We start from the raw sequence: 6,000 nt of genomic DNA, 5'->3' as shown, positions 1-6,000 counted from the left end.
GGTTAATATAATAGTAATAATAATATTAATTATTAATTAAGTATAATAGTAATAATAATACAATATAATAATAATTAATATTAATATAAATTGTTATAGTAAATATTATGTTATTATGATATATACAATTATTACATATAGTTAAATATTATATAATCGGAATATCTTAATTGAAATGAGAACAAAGGACAAATATTACAGAATGTTAAAGAAAATAGAAAATAGCAAAATTGGAAGGATATGCAAATTAAATGATTATTTTGACGTGCTGCAATTATACGATGGGTATCACCGGTGGTACGTGAGCTGAACGAAGTTATACAATATTTTTAAATTATGTACATTATGTGGAGTATTCTGCAATGTATAGATACTACCTTCAAAGTGGTACGTGACTTAATCACATAGCAGTTGTGTAGTTTGCAAGGAAAAGAGGTTGAGCGTCGTTGGTTTAGAATATTTAAGAACGAATTTCTGATCGTCTCTAGTATTAAAATCAATTAGTATTAAAATGTTGTAGAAACATAAAAGCAATAAGTATATGCATATTTTTAAATTAAACCTATCACAATAGAAATTAGGAAAAATAATTTTGCCAGAAACTACGCGTCTTTGTTCAGTAATTATAGAAACAAACAATGTCTGGCAACTATTATTTAACAAATTTAGTTAATTCTATAATTCATTATAGACTTAATTATCGTTTTTGACATTTTTTAATTCGATTTTATCAGTATTTCCATGAATAATTAAACAAACCCTGCGAATATCGGAAATATTTTCTCACTCAAAGATATGACAGAGAAGGAAATGTTATATACATTTTATATTATGAAACAAACGTGATAATTACAAACACTGAAACGTACGTTCGTTAATAATAACTCAAAACAGCAAAAGTTATTAAGAACATGCGCTTTTAACGAATTGCAACAGTAATGACAGAAGAATGGGATGTTTCTAATTTACTAGAAGTGCAAACGTATTACACTGTGATAAAATCTGACATAAGTTGAATAATTTACAAGAAGAAGTCATTTTATGTGATATATGTTCGAATGATGACTTAAAACATTTCAGGAAATTGGATGTTCAAATTGATAAAAGTATAATTATTTAAAAACTAAAATTGAATATGCTGTTACGACATTAGTGATCAATAAATTTCGCATTAGTTCTTAAAGAAGTATATATGATATTATAGTATAAATCTCTTTAATTATCTAATGAGAAGCATTGTAAAATCGAATATAATCGTCAATGATTTGCTAATTGTAAGTCAACGAGAATAAAGTAAAATGGCGCACGAGGTTCGGGAAAGCGATACTAGCGCCACTGTGCTAGTAAGTTGGGGAAAATGAAGACGAGTGTGCAGATCTCACAATTAAGGAATACAATGTATCGGAATAATATTCGTATTTTCTCTAGTTGTCAATTTCAAACACCTGCTATTTATCTCGAATGCAGGATTCGAAATTTTGATCATTACAATATATATTACGTCGTATAAAGCTGAAATCCAAGACAGAGTAAATACGTAAATATTTTAATTTCTGAGAACACGTGTTCAAGTTTCTACTAATTTTGTAACGGTAATTTCTTAATAATTTAATTAATAAAATTGTCAAACTTGTGAAAGTGACTAATTTAAAAATTTTTGGCTTTGTTGTTAAGGAAGGCATAGAATTGCTTCTGAAAATATTAATATGGATTTTCATGAATATATTAAAGTAACATGATTATATATAGTTATTTATTTATTTATTCTCATCAGACTGTTTTAAATAATAATAACTATGCATTTTATGTATTATAATATCATTTCTTTTTTTAAGTAATATATTGGTGATTCTAAAATATTTGGAATTTTTACACTTACATTTATTTATTATAATATTTGAGCTATATTTACAATTTTTAATTAAAAAACTTTTCTATTTTTCTATCAAAGTTATATCTTACGAGAATTTTGAGACCCCCTTTACCATTGGTATTAGAGGTTAGGAACGTTCTAACCAAGAACGTATATATATATATATACATGCTTATACCAAATTAATTTAATCAATTCAATTAAAACTTATAACAAATTAATTTCAATAACTATTCTGTCAATTAAGCGCAAAAGGAGATCAAGAGAAGCCAATAACGTTACAAGATACGAAACAAAGACTAATTGCAGCATGTTCTCCAATCAGCCCGGAAGTAGCAACGTGTGCATGGGCTTCAACATCCTATCAATTCCAGTATTACATCGATGCAAACTCAATCACAAAATAAATTCATATCTTTTAAAAGAATATGAACACTATTTGATCCAAGTGCTTTTATGCAAACTTCAAACGAAACAGTATTTATATAGTCTATTATGGTCATATAGAGTACAGTCAAATTTCCTTTAGAGTAAACCTAACCTCTTTAGTCCCCTCTTCGTCCAATGCGTAGTTTCACTTAATCATCATAAGCAAACGTTACACTTTCATGTCACACATGTTTTATGATAAAGTTTTATCAACGTGTATAATTTATGATTACGTAATTTGAATATTGTACGAAAATTATCGAATTATTTAAAACAAAGTGCTTAGAGTCACTAAACAGAAGGCCATAAACAATCGATTAAAGACAATAATAGACGATTAAAGAAAATTTTGTTGAGTTTGGTATGCTGTGTTGTAGACTGCTGATTATAACAAATTAATATTTTCGGTATATTAATAAAGTGAAAATTGGTTTAGTAAAAGAAATAAGATCTAATTGAATAACTCTTTTCTAAACTTGTACAGTCAGGTCTCCTATAACATGATTAATTTGTACCGTGGTATATGGAAATCGTGTTATAAGAAAATCAGAATTAATTGAAATCAGAAAATGCGTTCTATGGAAATCGCATTATGAGAAAATCAGCAATAAGACAAATCAGATTAATTTATACCGCGTTATATGCAAACCCCTGTCGTGTTATATGGAAACCGCGCTATAAGAAACTCAGAAATAATACAAATCGAACGAATTCGTACCGCGTTGTATGGAACCTCAGAGATAAATAAATTGTACATAAATCAGAGCTATATAAAAACTGCATTCTCAAAGTATCGAGTTGCGATTGATACGGTTAATAAATAAAATTTTATAACAGAAATGACAATAAATACGTAGATTTTTACATATTTGAATTTAGGTTTATCGAATATAATACATAGTTTGTATAATAAAATTATAAACTAAAAAAATTGTTTCCAATCAAAAAACTTAATTAGATACATATTAGAGACGGATCCTAATTTAAAATAGGATTCTAACGCGTTAAAATTAAACACTTTATTACTTTGTTTTATATAATTATCTTTTGGACGCCTATCAAAGCCCTTATTAAAATCTTTTCTATCGCAAGTTCTCTTATCCATCGACGTTATTCCATATTTCTTCTTATTTATATTTATTTCCGAAACAAATGTTTTATTCTCAAACGCTCTTATGAAACCGCTTCAGTCTGATCAGAATTCGGACATTCTTATCACGTGGTGCATACATCGAGGATACCACGATTAGATTGTTTTATTATTTATCGTCGCTGTCAAATATTTGCAGTTTAATCCTTATTTTTCTAATTGACCGAAAATCCTCCTCGCTTTGCAAATTTTCTTCTTGCTTTTCAAATGTACTTTTATTTTGTAGTTCTTCCAAAACCTCTTTATATAGAGCCAAGCAATTTTGAAATTCTCTTTTCAATTTTGCACTGTGCATCGTTGAAGGATCACAAAAATTTAACACATCGAATAAGTGCTGCCATGGATAAATTTTTCAAGCCATTTGAGTTGTTGGGATGCTCTTGTACGAAAAACGCGTTATAAGGAGACCGTGTTATAAGAGAACTGGCGCAATTTTCACTCCGCGTTATATGGAAATCGCGTTATAAAAACACCGCGTTATAGGAGACTGAACTGTACTGTGATTCACATAATAAATAAATATTTCCGTACTTTATTAATAACATTGACATTTTGGCACCCAAATACAGTGAAACGTCGATTACTGGAATATAAAAATTCCTCAGTATATTCTTTCAGGCAAAACACATTTGTAGTTGACAAATTTGTTATTTCTAGTTGATTCACCATAATTCAACATTTGCTTTTTGCATATCGAATTTCGAAGTCACCCTCAATCTAAATTGTCAACTGCAAACAATCCACAACAGTCCACTTGTTCATCTAACAACAAGAAATATACAGTCCACTCGTTTTTGAACCACCGTGAGTATATCATTCATTCGACAGAACCCTAGGACCCTAGGACTCCTGTGACACACGTAACAAATTATTTAATAAAAATATAGAATTAAAAATTACATAACAATTAAAAATACAATTTTATATAGCTAATGTAACTTGTAACAAAATTATAATTTAACGCGAGTAATGCAAAACTTGTAAATTGTAATGTAAAACTTGTCCTACTGTCGTATCAGATGTACAGTACATTTAAAGAACATCGAGATTTGGGTCTTTCAGAGGAGATAGATTGTCTACCTAGCTCCTAGATCGTCTGGGGTGTACACTACTGACCTCTGCAGAGTGTTTGATATATCGAGTTTCGAATTTGAGGTTAATCGTTCAGTAGCTTATGACTTCACGAGAAATTATTCTCATATAAGACGAGTAATTTTCGTAATGAGAACAGCAAGATAATAGATGGTAGCTTCCACTGGAGTTTAATTGAACCTACTATCGAATCTGAAAGGAGTATTGATCCAAATAGTATCGGGAGTAATATAGTATGTGTAACATCGTGATTCAGAACTAACCTATTATTAATTTGTATTTTCTCATCTCCGAATACGTTACAAGTAGTATGATACCTATTTTGGTTGTTGAAGTATGTGAATTAGAAATTAAATTTTCGATATTTATTAATAATATTGATATATATATTATTTAGTAATAGTATGTGTAATACCGTGATTCAAAGCGAACCTATTATTAATTTGTATTTCCTGATATCCGAATACGTTGCAAGTAGTATGATATCTATTTTGGTTGTTCAAGTATGTGGATTAGAAATTGAATTTTCAATATTTATTATTATTTATTTAAGATTCGATTAGTTATAGGTGATATATATTTTAAAAAATGATAAACATGAAACATGAGGCGCCGTGGCTTAGTTGGTTAAAGCGCCTGTCTAGTAAACAGGAGATCGAGGGTTCGAATCCCTCCGGGGCCTTCCGGCACGGAAGTTTATTATTATTATGCATTTGTATTTGCATTTTATTATTACAAATTACGTATTAATATTACTAATTATATATGCACTATCTTTTAACCTTAAAAAATGTCTAATAGCTCGAGCGATTTCTAAAGGAGAATTAGATCTTTTTGATAATACTTGTGGAAATATTTGAACACGGATTCTTTTATTTTATTATCTTTTAACCCCCAAAAATGTCTAATAGCTCGAGCGATTTCTAAACGAGAATTAGATCTTTTTGATAATACTTGTAGAAATATTTGAACACGGATTCTTTTACTTTATTGTGCTTTTTTTTTAAAAAAAAGAAAGTGTGTACTGTATATAACTATATTATTAGTATAATTGAATAATAGAATTGCAAGGAAATTTATGTTATGTATACTATTTACATTTGTACAATTATACTAGTAGTATAATATGATTGTATAAATATCTGCTCAAGATAAAGCAGTATAACAGTATAATTGTATAAATGTATACTCAAGCTAAAGTAGTATAATAGTATAATTGTATAAACGTCTGTAGTATAAATTTCCTAATATGGCAATATATTCAGAATTTAAATTTTCTTCGAATTATACTAATAGAATAATTGTATAATATAAAGAATATAATATATAATTCCGTAGTGGACACTATATGTTATATATTTACTTTTATATATTATATTTATTGTCTAGGATAATGACTAAAATTTTAGCTCTGGATCTGAAAAGATACAAAAATGATTGGACTAGAGGTCAATAA

At 28.3% G+C, this 6,000-nt stretch overlaps 1 protein-coding gene and 1 non-coding gene across 8 annotated transcripts in view; one reads left to right on the top strand and one right to left on the bottom strand.

Annotated features, from left to right (window-relative positions):
* LOC108552350 (uncharacterized) overlaps positions 1-6,000 on the bottom strand; it is a 199,079-nt gene that overhangs the window by 151,255 nt on the left and 41,824 nt on the right. The gene's annotated exons all lie outside the window — the stretch shown is intronic.
* TRNAT-AGU (transfer RNA threonine (anticodon AGU)) lies at positions 5,153-5,226 on the top strand. Its single transcript has one exon. It is a non-coding gene; the product is annotated as a tRNA-Thr (tRNA).

The sequence above is a fragment of the Eufriesea mexicana genome, unplaced genomic scaffold, assembly GCF_001483705.2.
Source record: "Eufriesea mexicana isolate 0111107269 unplaced genomic scaffold, ASM148370v2 scaffold6248, whole genome shotgun sequence".
Lineage (NCBI taxonomy): Eukaryota > Metazoa > Arthropoda > Insecta > Hymenoptera > Apidae > Eufriesea > Eufriesea mexicana.
The sequence above is the reverse complement of the archived record's forward strand: the minus strand, read 5'-3'. Positions and strand labels throughout refer to the sequence as shown.